Here is a 12,351-nt window from a genome sequence, read left to right on the forward strand (position 1 = left end):
GACTTCCTGGCGGTGGCGAGTGCTGCTCTCTCCGCCTTTCTCCTCTTTACTTTGGTCCAACTCATCCCAAAGCACCTCAACTGGATCCAGGTCAGGCAGCTGCAGGGGTCAGGCCCTCTGAGGCAGCGCTCCATCACTTCCCTCCTGGGACAAACAGCTCTTGCAGAAACCGGGAGCTGTGTTTGGGCTCCTTGTCCCGTTGGAAAACGAGTGATGACACGTGATTAAACATCGCTGCAACATGTTGTACCCCTGTTGGTCAAGTGTGAGGAAGTTACTAACAACCTGCAGAGCATCCCCACGTCGTCACAACTCCTTCACTATACTTTACATTCAAACAACACAACCAGTAAAGACCACAGGTTTCAGGCTGACCTTCATTTAGTGAATATATTTGTCATAATACATTTGCTTTAGCTGCAGTTAGTTTCATAATAGCTGTATGTAATGTAGACAACCTAAAATACATATTGCAGGTTATTTAACTGGTTTTGCTGCCTATATGTATTTATTCCCTCTCCCTGCACAGACTGATATAAGAGAGCACAAGCGCTTTCATTTAGCTGTTAGTCCACATCAAGATTATCGGAGAACAGAAACTGTATTGGACGGGTCCACCAATGAAATTTGAATTTCTGATACACAGGGCATTGTCTGCATATGCCGCTTTGCTCCGAGTGTCCTCCTCCTCCTCCTCCTCTCCCCACCCGAATTCTCCTGAATAATAAACGCCGAGCCCCCTCCCCCGCCGCCTCGGCGTCCAATGGCAGACGCGCATGCTATCAAACTATCTCCTCTGAGCCAATCCCCGTCCTCCCGGCGATCCCTGTTCACCGGATGCCCTCCCTCCTGCTGCCCAGAGAGACGTAATCTGTGGATCGGCGACGCGGCCGCTCAGTCGCTGTGAAGCTGCTCTTGGATGGAAGTGATGAGAGAGAAAAAGGTCCAGTACGGCCGAAGAACCGAGCCCACTCCGCCGGGACAGACGCCGCCGCTGTTTTACTAATAGGGGGTTTTGTAAGTATGACATCACGTAAAATACATAAAGTATAACTGGACAACAGGGAGCCTTCGTTGTGTTGCATTCAGAAAAACCTGTGAAAACGGAAGACTGAGTTTAATAATGTGCTTTTGAATGTGTTCATTTATTTAGAGGCACTCGGCTGAATATGTACATGTTTTGAATGTGAATCTGTGACATTGGGTCTGTTCGGCGCTCGTGCGGGCTTCGTTGCCTCCACCATCCGCACACGTGAACATGCCGGCGGGTAAAAGCGCGTCTTTCCTCGGACACATTCGCGCTACAGTGTGCGTACTCTGCTCACATGCGTCGTGGGAGAACACGAAACGCGTTGGGTTTGCGCGACGCGGAGGGGGTTTATTGCGCACTTCAACTTTTCAGATGCGCCGATTGCGCACAGACAATTTGCAGTTTCGGTTTGTTTTGAAAGTTTTAAAGATATCGTCACCAGTCAGTGTTGCCCAAAGGAATCTCAGCAGGACCCCCCACCCTTAAACATTTTAACTTTGATTCATCTCCACTCACCACACGTCTTCTGTTCCTACTGGGCCCGAAAGTGGGCGAACACTGATAAATGATGGCTATTATTTTTCAGCTGAACAATGCGCACCGGCTTTGTGCGGACCATCTGTCATTGCGTCGACATTACGGCAGCACCCCCCCCGCCCCAAAGAATCCGAGCGAGACACCTGAAGAGCGGGGAAACAGACAGCGATCATTCAGAGCCACCACCCGTCTCTCGCTAAGCAGTGACTCATGATGTGATTCGCTCGCGCGGATGGGTGCGTAACGGAGCCAGAAAACGCGCCGCCGCCGCATCAAACCGGCGCAATTAGAGTATTGGGGCTGGGCCGGTGTGGGCAAAAGAGGTGCCGTGCGACGCCGCGCGCGCGTCGGCGGAACAATGTTGGGAACTGGAATAGCGGGCCGTCTCAATTCTCGGAAGGAGTCATTGCGCATCTGACTTCCGCCCGGAATTCGGGCCTCCAGCACATGACAAAAGCAGCCAGACTGCCATTTTCAGGGTGGGCACTCCTGGGAGGATGCCCGCTGACCAGATAAACACACTTGAGCATGAAAATTGCGCAGTTTTGGGAAACAATGGGCACTTAAGGTGCTCGAATGCAGCCGGGTTTTTAGACAGACTTTACAAAGTGCCAGCGAAGTCTCCCGCGTGCTGTGCCAAGTGCTGATATGCCTTAAGGTTAATGAGCCAGTCTCCATAAATTCTTCTGCCATCTGGTTATAGTAGGTCTAGACGCTCAGTGCAGCACTGCGTTTTACTGGCTGTAGATTGCTCACAGCGTCTTTTTAAATGAAACAGAAACGCTTAGTTATTCGTATTCGCAGCCCGATCCGGCTGCACGGCACCGGCACCTCTCAGAGCTGCACAGCGGGCGAACGGCACTGACGGGCGCTGATGTGATCAGCTGTGATGGCCCCCACTTCCGCCTCTCTCCGGGCCGAGTTACACGTAATTCACTTTAGCGTTGCCCCCCCCCCCCCCCTCGCGAAGACAAAAAGCAGCCGCCTCCTTCTTCCCCGCCGCAAACGAGTGCACATCTGTTTAATTCAGTTTCGAGGAGCTCTCGGAGAGTTGTCGGGGCGGGACGAGCGAAACCCAGCGGAGCCGCTGTCTTCCTGCCGCTGTAATGTGGGCAAAGGGGTGGTTAGACGCCGGCTCATCTTACCTCCTCTTAAGGCTGTGATCATCATTCCTGCGCCGCTCATTATTTCCTTCGTCAGCTGCATCCTTCAATTACGCCGGGGACCGACCTGCCGTCACGGCGGAGAGGCCGTCCGCCACACGATCTCCCCGCATCCTTTTTGAGAGACAAAGAGGCAGCGTTTTTGTGTTTGTTCGCCAGTGAAAATGTGATGCTGGTGACATGAGGGAGTCCCATCACACTTTCTCCCACCACTGTCACATGACTGCCTGCAGTTCTTCTGCTGCCATCGACGCACGCATGAGGAGGTGGTGGAGGAAAAACGCTTCCACGCTCCCCCCCCCCCCCCCTCCGATTTCTTTTCAATCATTCAAACACAATATGCAAACTTCTTTAATTATTTCTGAGTCATCCGGACGACATGAAAGGGTTGATTCCCACTGGAGGTTGAATGCTATTATTCGCGAGAGTTGGATCCAAGGCTCGCGTCAACCGCCGGCTTCCAAAACAGACACAAAAAAAAATGTGGCGGCGGTTGCTGAGCACTCGCGCTTTGTGTTTGCGCTCCACAGGTAAATGGGTGGACGTCTGGAGTTCAGCGGGTTCACATGAGCGGGACTCTGGGTCCATATGTGTGTGTTTGTGCTCCCGTGTGCGGTGGCAGCGTTGGATAAATGGAAAGGTTAGGTAATAGAGACCCCTGGTCCCTGCCCCGGGCTTTGTGACATACTGCCTATCTAGATGAGTGGCTGACCTTTGACCCCTTGTCTAGCCATGGGCTTAGGTCTGCCTGGGTCAACCCGGGTTGCTTTCAAGAGGCCCTTGGTCTGTTTAGGAGCGCATGACATTTGAACTCTTTCCACTTCAGGACCAAAAGCGCTCTTTTGCTTAACTAGGAAACTCTCAGCTTGTGTGTGTGTGTGTGTGTGTGTGTGTAGCATTGTAGCAAACACTATGTATTAGAAAGCAGTGATTAAAAGGTGAGGGAATCTCAACGTCTGCTTCCTAAACAATTTCTTTTTAACCCTCCTCCAATCCCTGAAATGACTAATGACAGATTTCCCAATGAGCTGTCAGAGATTCAGGTCATATACGAGGATGGACCAGCTGCTGTGTGGCTGCTTTAATCACACACTATAGTGGCTGTAAGACAAGAAATAAGAAAAAAACAAACAAAAAAACGCTGCGTTGGTTGTCACAGCTGAGAGAAACAGCCTGTCTCAATTCTGTCACAACATGCTCTCCATTGTATCACTGTGCAAGAAACGCCCCATGGAAATTTTGGAATCTTTCCCATTGTTCCTAAAGGAAAGGGGGGCTTTCATATGGAAGTGGGGAACGCCAGGAAATGACAGGCATTCTTTGTGGACTATTTGAAAATAAACTTGTGGGTCCTCGCTTCCCTCTCGACAGCTAAGCAAAAACTAGAAATAAGAAGAGAGGATTATGGTCTTAACAATCCCTCAATGGTATTTTCACTTTCTTATGTTTCCTACTGCAATTTGTCCCGAAAGTATATTTTCGTATTCAGCGCGCTGGAGACATGCCATCAGAGTTTCAGCTTAAGAGCTTTTGTTGAGGGCTTTTAGCTCTTTTCTCTCCACTTTCTTGAATAGATGCCGTCTTATTTCCTCCTTATTTGTCCTTATTTTGCCTTATCGCTCCCTCCGGCGTTAAAACGCAACCCGCCCCGGCCGACTTCTGCTTTGTGAGGTGTGACGGCGAGGTCTGGTTGCCGCGGCAGCCTGTGTGGGCTGGAACGTAAAGCTTTACATTCAGCCGGCTGCGGTCGGGTTTGGGGGGGGACTTAAACTTACTTCACCCCTATACAGTCAGTTGAACACAGGAACTTCCTTCATTCTGCTGAGCTGGCGTGAACGTTTTGAATTTGTGTGTGTGTGTGTGTGGGGGGGGGGGCTGCCTTAACCTCAGAGTCCTTAATTGCACGCACACAGTTGCGACTCTAATAAGGAAGAAGAGGAGCAATGACGAAGCTGTAAGCAAAACCAGCTGCTCGCAATTAAGATTTCTGAAATCATATTTAACATTTTCCTTTAATGTTTCCTTTAAAGTTGGAGAACTTTTAAAAAGGCGTTTCGTTCCCAGTTGTTCTGCAGCTCCGTGCGACTCGTTCCTTCGGCGATCTGATGACGGGCTTTATTTAATGAGCTGCAGTCTGAGTTTTCATAGCTCACATTAACACTCGTACCTTACCCCCCCCCCCCCCCTCCTCTCTTTCTGTTTCCCTTCCTCCTCCCTGCTCTTGTTGCTTTTCCCACCAGGCCATTGGTAGTTCCCAGGTATTTGACCAGTGCAGCGTGGCCGGGAAGCCGGCTGTTCTGACCGCCGTGAGACAAAGGCAGCGTGCCTGAAGGAGAGGGATGAAAGGAAGCAGGGCTGTGCAGCCACTCCTTTTTACAATGGGAAACCTCCTCAGCGAGGCTGTAGAGCAAATAACCACCTTCTCTCTGCCTTCTTTTTTTAAACAAGCGCAGAGACTGTGAGAGTCTGTCTTTTTGTAGCGGCGCTGGCGTGGATACGTATGGACGTGTGTGTGTGTGTGTGTGTGTGTGTGAAGGTGTCCCATGCAGAATGTTTTTCGGCTTTCTCTCCCCTACATCTGTTTAGTCTGAGCTGACAGATGGCGCCTCTGTTGTTAAAGATGTTTCCTGTATTAAGGTTTGTTTTTGTTGTGGCTTAAACTGTAAAATGAGGCTTGGAGACTGAGGGGGCGAAGCATTAAAGAAAGCTTTTGAGGACGCGATGATGCTGGAGCAGTCGAGTTTTATTCAGGAAATAGTAAGTCAGGTTTTTGGGTTGCTTATAAAAATGATACAGTTATTATTTATTCACGCTAAACTAATAAAACAAAAAGCAAAGGCAAAACAGGAAGAAAAATAGTGCAGTGCATTTACACATTAAGCAAATCACTTAATATATTTGTAGAAAATGATCAGTGTGTGTTTTTGCTCTGATTTTATATTTGCCACGAGTCTTAGTCTCAGCGACACCTTCCACCGCGACTTTTCCTTGAGCTTAGTTCCAATAGTTACTGTATTATTCAGCTAAACGCTGACACTTACACGTTCTAATTGCATGTGCACAGTTAGCTCGCGCGCAGCCTCGTTTACATGCTAAGCCACGGCGCCCGGCCGCGTGCAGCCAGGGGGAGGGAGCGGAAGCGGCGGCAGGCTTTTATGGCTGCAGCTCCAGAGACAACCTGTTCTTAGGCACCTCTCTTCTGGCACCTTTTTATGACATCATAAATTCCTCCATTTCCTCCGAGCAGCCCTAGGTGGGTATAAAGGACATACCTGGTCCGTAATTGTCTGTCTGGCCCTCTCATCTTCGTCAGCCTCCTTCTGACGGCGTGAGGATACAGATTTTGAGAGTTTGTTTGAGGAGGAAAATGGAGGTTATCCTGGTTTGTGGTGTTATTATATTGTTATTACATATATTTTTTGCATTCAATGACGGTCGGTGAGGAGCACCCGCCTGGCGCCCAGGTTTGTGGCCTCATGTGCTCTCCATCAACAACAGCCCTCTTCCAGGACCTGTTAATACCTTTTGTTTGTTGAAGCCCGAGGATGAGGAGCAGAAAATAAAGGATTAGGGGAAGAAAGACGGGGTTTTTTTGGGGGGGACGAAAGGAGAAACCCTCAGGAACGTTCGGCGTTCGCATTCATCCGGTGCTCGGCCGGCGCTTGTCACAGGGGCTGGAACAATGCACGCACCAGCACGACAACATTCCTGTGGGTTAAAAAGGTCAGGGGTCACGCAGGGACCCCACCCTGCCAATCAGTCCCAAGGCGCTGGGTTGGTGCCTTTTGTTTTTGGTTTATGTCTTTGCACTTGTTGAACAGACTCTGCACCTTGTGTTACAATGTGCCCTTTGGTCTTTAATAGACTAGAGCGAGTGTTTTTACCGTTTCATTGAAACGCCAGAGTAATAAAGGACAATAAATTAGCTGGAAGCTACAAATTGTGCGAGCTCTTCGTTGCCGGTGAATTTTTTTTGGATCCATCCCAGGCAGATGTTTGGCAAGTTTACATCTGTATGAGCTTAGACAAGGACAATGCAGCAAAACTGTAATTATTGTGGCGTTTGGGCTCAGCAGGTCTTAAAAACCATAGTCGTCTTCCTGTATAGAAAATATAGGCTGCTTCTCTTTGTGTCCGCGCGTGCACTTCAAAAAGCAGCCTCCTGAAGGCCGTCATTAGAGAGGAGCTTGTGCGTGCGTAGCGTGCCGGGCGCCTATCGGGCCGCTGCAGGTCTGCTAGTCATTATGTGTGAATGCACTGTAAAGCGCCGAGTGGACAGGCGGCCACGGAGAGCCTCGCCCTCGGCCGCGTCGGACCACCCCGGAGCCAGACCCTTTGGCCCGGGCCTCGGGGGGAGCGCGTTTTGGGATTTCCGGGCGGATGCGCGGGACATTAATCATCCGCCGATCGGGAAACTTTCTGGGGAAATTCGGATTCGTACCAAAAGACCTGTTTTTGTTTTCCAGGTGTCTGTGCCTGCTGCTGATGACTGCGTGAGGATCATTTCCACCAGGTACGCTGCACACCTTAAAACATCCCCATTAAATCCCTAATTTCCCTATTACTGTATACCCACCATGCGTCAGATTCCTTTGTCCTCCCTCTCAGCCGGGAAGTGTCACAGAAAGATGACTATAAACCTCCTCCATTTTATGCCCGCGCGCTAAATCCGCTTACAGCTGAAGAAGGAGACATCGCTCTCTATTAGTGCGCGAGTGGAAGCGAAAACCTATCTGGCTGCAGCTGTGGAGGAGCTCCAAAGATGGGGGCGTTTATTGTCAGGGACAAATAGAGCCTTTTTATTTTGTCTAGCAGCTGACGCCTCTCCCCACCCACTCCTCCAAACCCGGCCTTTGTCAGTGGCGCAGAGCGGCCCGTGCGAGGGGCAGCGCGGCACCGCGTGAGTTTTGAAAGTTTTCAGCAGAGGAAAAAAAAATAAATAATAGTGAGAAAACAAAGTGCAGGGTTTGGGAGCGATAGGCTCAGGGTGGAGCGGCCCGGCTGTTTGCCATATGGTGTAATTATCTGCTATTTCAAACGATTATCTCCCTCCATCAATATAGTGTTTAAATGTGTGTGTGTGTGTGTGTGTGTGTGTGTGTGTGTGTGTGTGTGTGTGTGTGTGTGTGTGTGTGTGTGTGTGTGTGTGTGTGTGTGTGTGAGCGTTGGTTGGTAGCATCGCTGCAGTGTTGAGACTCTGCGGCCCTCAGCTTGGCCCCCCATTTAAGCTGGGTTAGCCATGATCTCCCCCTTTCTAACCTCAATCCCTGCCCCCTCCACACACACACACACACACACACACACACACACACACACACACACACACACACACACACACACACACACACACACACACACACACACACATAAGCACTGATGTGAGACTCTCAGCATAAAAGAAATATTCAGCTGTGGAGTGGGGGTCCCTGAGAGGGCGCGACATTAAACTGGGGGGGGATTAAGTAGAAATGGCTGGCTGACATCGGGGTTGCCATGGCGAAGCCCCCTTTTCTCCTCTCCCTCGACCCTCTGCCTATTTTTAATTTTAGGCCTCATTGTGGGCTTGATGTGTAAGTGTGTGTGGATGTGCGAGGCTGTGATGGAGCAGGGCGGATGTAATATGGCTTATGGATTTAGTGTTTTATCTGTAGCTGCTCCTCTCACCCCGAGAGAAAAGGCTTCAAGTTCACATGCTGCAGCACGGAAAAAAAAAGCTTCATTTCAAAAGCTCTAAAAATGCCTTTTTTTTATTATGCCGGCAGTTCGTAGTGTTTTACAGCCACTGTAAATATTTTACAACGTTATTGGGCATCATTTGACTGCCCACTGGTTAACATTTGTCTTCTTCTATGAGCGGACAAATGAATTCCGGCATCTTTGCATATTCATAAAGGGAAGAATGCCGAGGCAATGATTCAAAGACGCAACCTACTCACGAGACAAAGCCCAGATTGTCTTTTATATGACTTCCTGAATTACGGCTGCAGTAACGTGATGTATTACTCATCCGCTGTGGCCGCTATGTTATCGCGCTGGCCTGACGTCGGCCCTCCCAGCCCCAGCAGACTAATGGATTCAGGTCTGGCTTGCTGGATGACATCAGCACCCTAAGCTGATGAAACGAGGCAATGAATGGCCATAGATCAGCATTTACCAACCTGACGTCAGCCCTGGGCCTGTGTAGCGACTCGGCGACACTGTCGCTAGTTGTTCCCCCAGATATGCTCTGCCGCTGACAATGGGAGCTCTCAGCCTGTGGCCGGGCCAGCGCTGGGTATAAAAGGCCCGGCTGCACAGCAGGACACCGCAGCATTGTGCCGGGGACTAGATTATAGTGAGTGCTTCTGTAAAAATCGCAAGGTTAAATATGAAGCAAAATGCTCGTTTGAGATTGTTTTTGTAAAATTTTCTCCAAATAAAAATTTACTCTTCACAAGTTATTGATTTAGTCTCAAATAGTCTCGAATCATGAGGATATGAAGGTGATGTGTTCTTTCCGATTTTTAGGTGAAGCGACTACATAGAGACAAACCTCTGTAGAACATCAGCGCTAACAACTTCCTCCTCATCTGTTTTTCAGACGCTGTCACGGCAGCGAAGATGAAAGGCCTCATCTTCCGCGGATTAACGAGCTGCTGGTAAAGTAAGAAAGCGGATCCGGCCCGTTTGCCTTCCCTGCGACCAGCGCGAGCAGGGCTCCCGTCCTGCAGGCTGTCCGGCGTCGTTACGTCGCCGGCGCCGCGCGACCCGACCTCTGGGGTTTGAGCGACGCGCCCGCCCCCCGCGCGCCCGGCTGTGCGTCAAACCCCCAACCACCCCCCCCCCCCCCCCCCCTGTCAGCTCCGCTCAGGTCACCGCCGCCTGCCTCGGCGAACATTCAACGCTGTCGGTGAGTTTGGTATGGATGGCATAAAAACCATCGACCGTTGACTGTGCCCCGCGGCTCGCTCAGGCCACGTCGATGGGGGGGGGGGTGTAGAGGGGGCGTATGCAGATCCCGAAGGCGAAGACGCGAGCGCACGCGTGTTCCCACTGTATCCAAAGACCAAAGGTCACAGTCAACATTCATTGCTGTCGCTGGGTTGGACTGTGTAGAAAAGCTCACTGAACAATGAGTGTAACTGTGGCCCAGATCTGCCTGACTTGCGTCTCAGCCAATCAGCCGACCGGATGTGAAACACTGTGATTTCTTTATTTATATACTTCTTGTTTTTCAGTTCTATTTTCTTCTCTCTTCCTCACTCTCCAGCACAGGGTGTCTTCAGGGGAAGAGCGAGAGAGAGAGAGAGAGCGACACAAATAGACTTCTGGCTGCTCGCTCGTCCTCATCCTCTTCTCCTCTCCTCTAATTGGTGGTTATGTGTTCAGCAAGGGGGAAGGAAGCGGAGTGAATGTGTAATCATTTGGAGTCTCTTCTCCTTTAGACGTTTCATCCCTCTCTTTTTTGTTTGTCTAATTATACGCCGGGCTCCGTTAACTCTGTGTTAACCGCGTGGCAGTGCCGGTGAGAATTAACAGCTGAAGCAAAGCGCTGGAAAGATTTTCATCGCGTTATTATTTGACTTTTTTAGTAGGTTTTAATAAGGCCGCTGGCGCAAACGGGCCCAGGATATATGTCATTCTTCCAACACCGACGGCAGATTGCTTTTACCTTTCTGACTGAGGATGTCTCATTATCTGTGTTTGAGTTTCATGAGAGACTGTCTGGTTTCCTGCTTGTGTGTGTGTGTGTGTGTGTGTGTGTGTGTGTCTGTGTCTGTGTGTGTGTGTGTGTGTGTGAGTTTGCACGTATGCTGTGATAGAAGACCTGCCTGCAGATCTCACGGTGCAATATGTTATTTTCCCTCCGCGCTAGTCTGCTCCCTCATGGGAAGGAACAGTCTATAACCTTGTCTTCCTTCAGACAGTCTGGGACACTGCCATTTTTCATTGTGCCCTGTAACGACTCGCTGACGCTGTGTCCTGTTTGTATGCGACGAGCTCACACTACCGCTACATGTGTGTGGGAATGTTTCGTGTTCTCGCGGATTGGTGACACTTTCTGCAGGATTTTTGCCACGGGCTCGTGAAGTTTTCAAATAAAGTCAAATTGTGACACAAATTTGTATGCCTGATGTTGTTATTTACACACAACTCCGACTTTGTGAAGTTTCACCTGTCATCCCGCCTCCTGGATCACCCTGTATTTACAGCGTGCTCCCTGTATGATCCAGCGACAAACCCCATGTCCACGTCCCTCTCTCCCCAGTCTCGCTGTATTATTCATAGAAAAGCACTCTGTGCAGTGGTGCAGAACAGTGGAGGTGATGTAATAGTGGCTGCAAGCGTGGCTTTGGACTGTCATTTGGGATGGACTCATGCGACAGGAGAAAAATGCAGTTTGTTCATTGTCGGCGTTGCCAAAAGCTGAAAACCGAGGACTGGACGTGACTGTTATCCGGAGATTAAATACAGATCATTTCAAAGACCTGAAAGTCACTCAGGATGCAGCCTGAGTGGAGGCTGGAAGGAAAGCTGTGGAGTCCAAATAACGGATTGTAGTCTGATAAACCTAGTAACTAGTAAAACTGAGCAGCAGTTACTTCGCGGCACTGAAAGTGTGGACGACCACCTCCACCTAGTGTTTAAAGCTGTCTCTGCACAGAGCGCATCCTTCCACATGAACTGCAACCTATTACATGATTTAGACCGAACACAAAGAAGCTCAGATCACAGCTAAATAGGCAGAGAGGCATGAAGGTAAATATTAAAAGTTGCACCTAAGCTAATTGCAAATGGGCAGGTTCAAATTTGTGCTAATTATGTAATTATCTACATCTTGAAGCTGCAAAAGAATCAATAGTTATTTTACTACCACTGAACCAGGTCGTCAGCATTAAAGGGATCGCGTTGAGATGACACCGAGTCATTCTGTGTCACAGACGAAGGTGAGTTCCTCCTACATTCTGCGTAAGCACTTCTGGGTGAAAAGCTTCCAACCCCCACTATCACCCCACGTCTCACATCAGCGCCCACTTTGTTTTAAACCAGATTTGACTATTTTAAAGTGTGAAAGGTTGTATTCAGGTGCCGATAACATCTCTTTTACAGTGAGAGACATTTTGAGGTTTAGTCGTTTCGATATGACTATAAGCAAATGTCTGAATAATATGAATGTTCAACTCATGTTACTGAGTATATGCCTATTTTTGCATCTGTTTTCATTTATTGTCCTTCTTTATTGTATTTTAATTGTCACACAAGTGAGACTTACTCATTTCATGGTTTTGGCGTGCGACTCTTGACTTACTGTACATTCTAAGCTAATTTCGATGTGTAATATGATGTATAATAGGAAATGTGTGTTTGAACAATGGTTGGTTAGTAAAAAAGTTGCTTTAGACCTTTATGAATCAAAAAATGTAAAAGATTTTCAAAAAGACAGTTGAAATCCCTCAAAGGCGATGCACTGCTGTAGTTCCTCTAATAAATTACATACAGTAGTGCAGCCGCTGCATAACGAACTACTGTATACAAAGCCGTGTGTTGTTGTCGAGGTCAGCATTGTCAACGTGGAAATACCTGTTATGCCTCGTGTGTGGTTTAAATCAACAGCTTCCATGACTTCCCCCTGCTGATGTC

This window comes from Betta splendens, chromosome 17 (genome assembly GCF_900634795.4).
Source record: "Betta splendens chromosome 17, fBetSpl5.4, whole genome shotgun sequence".
In the NCBI taxonomy this organism is placed as follows: Eukaryota; Metazoa; Chordata; class Actinopteri; order Anabantiformes; family Osphronemidae; genus Betta; species Betta splendens.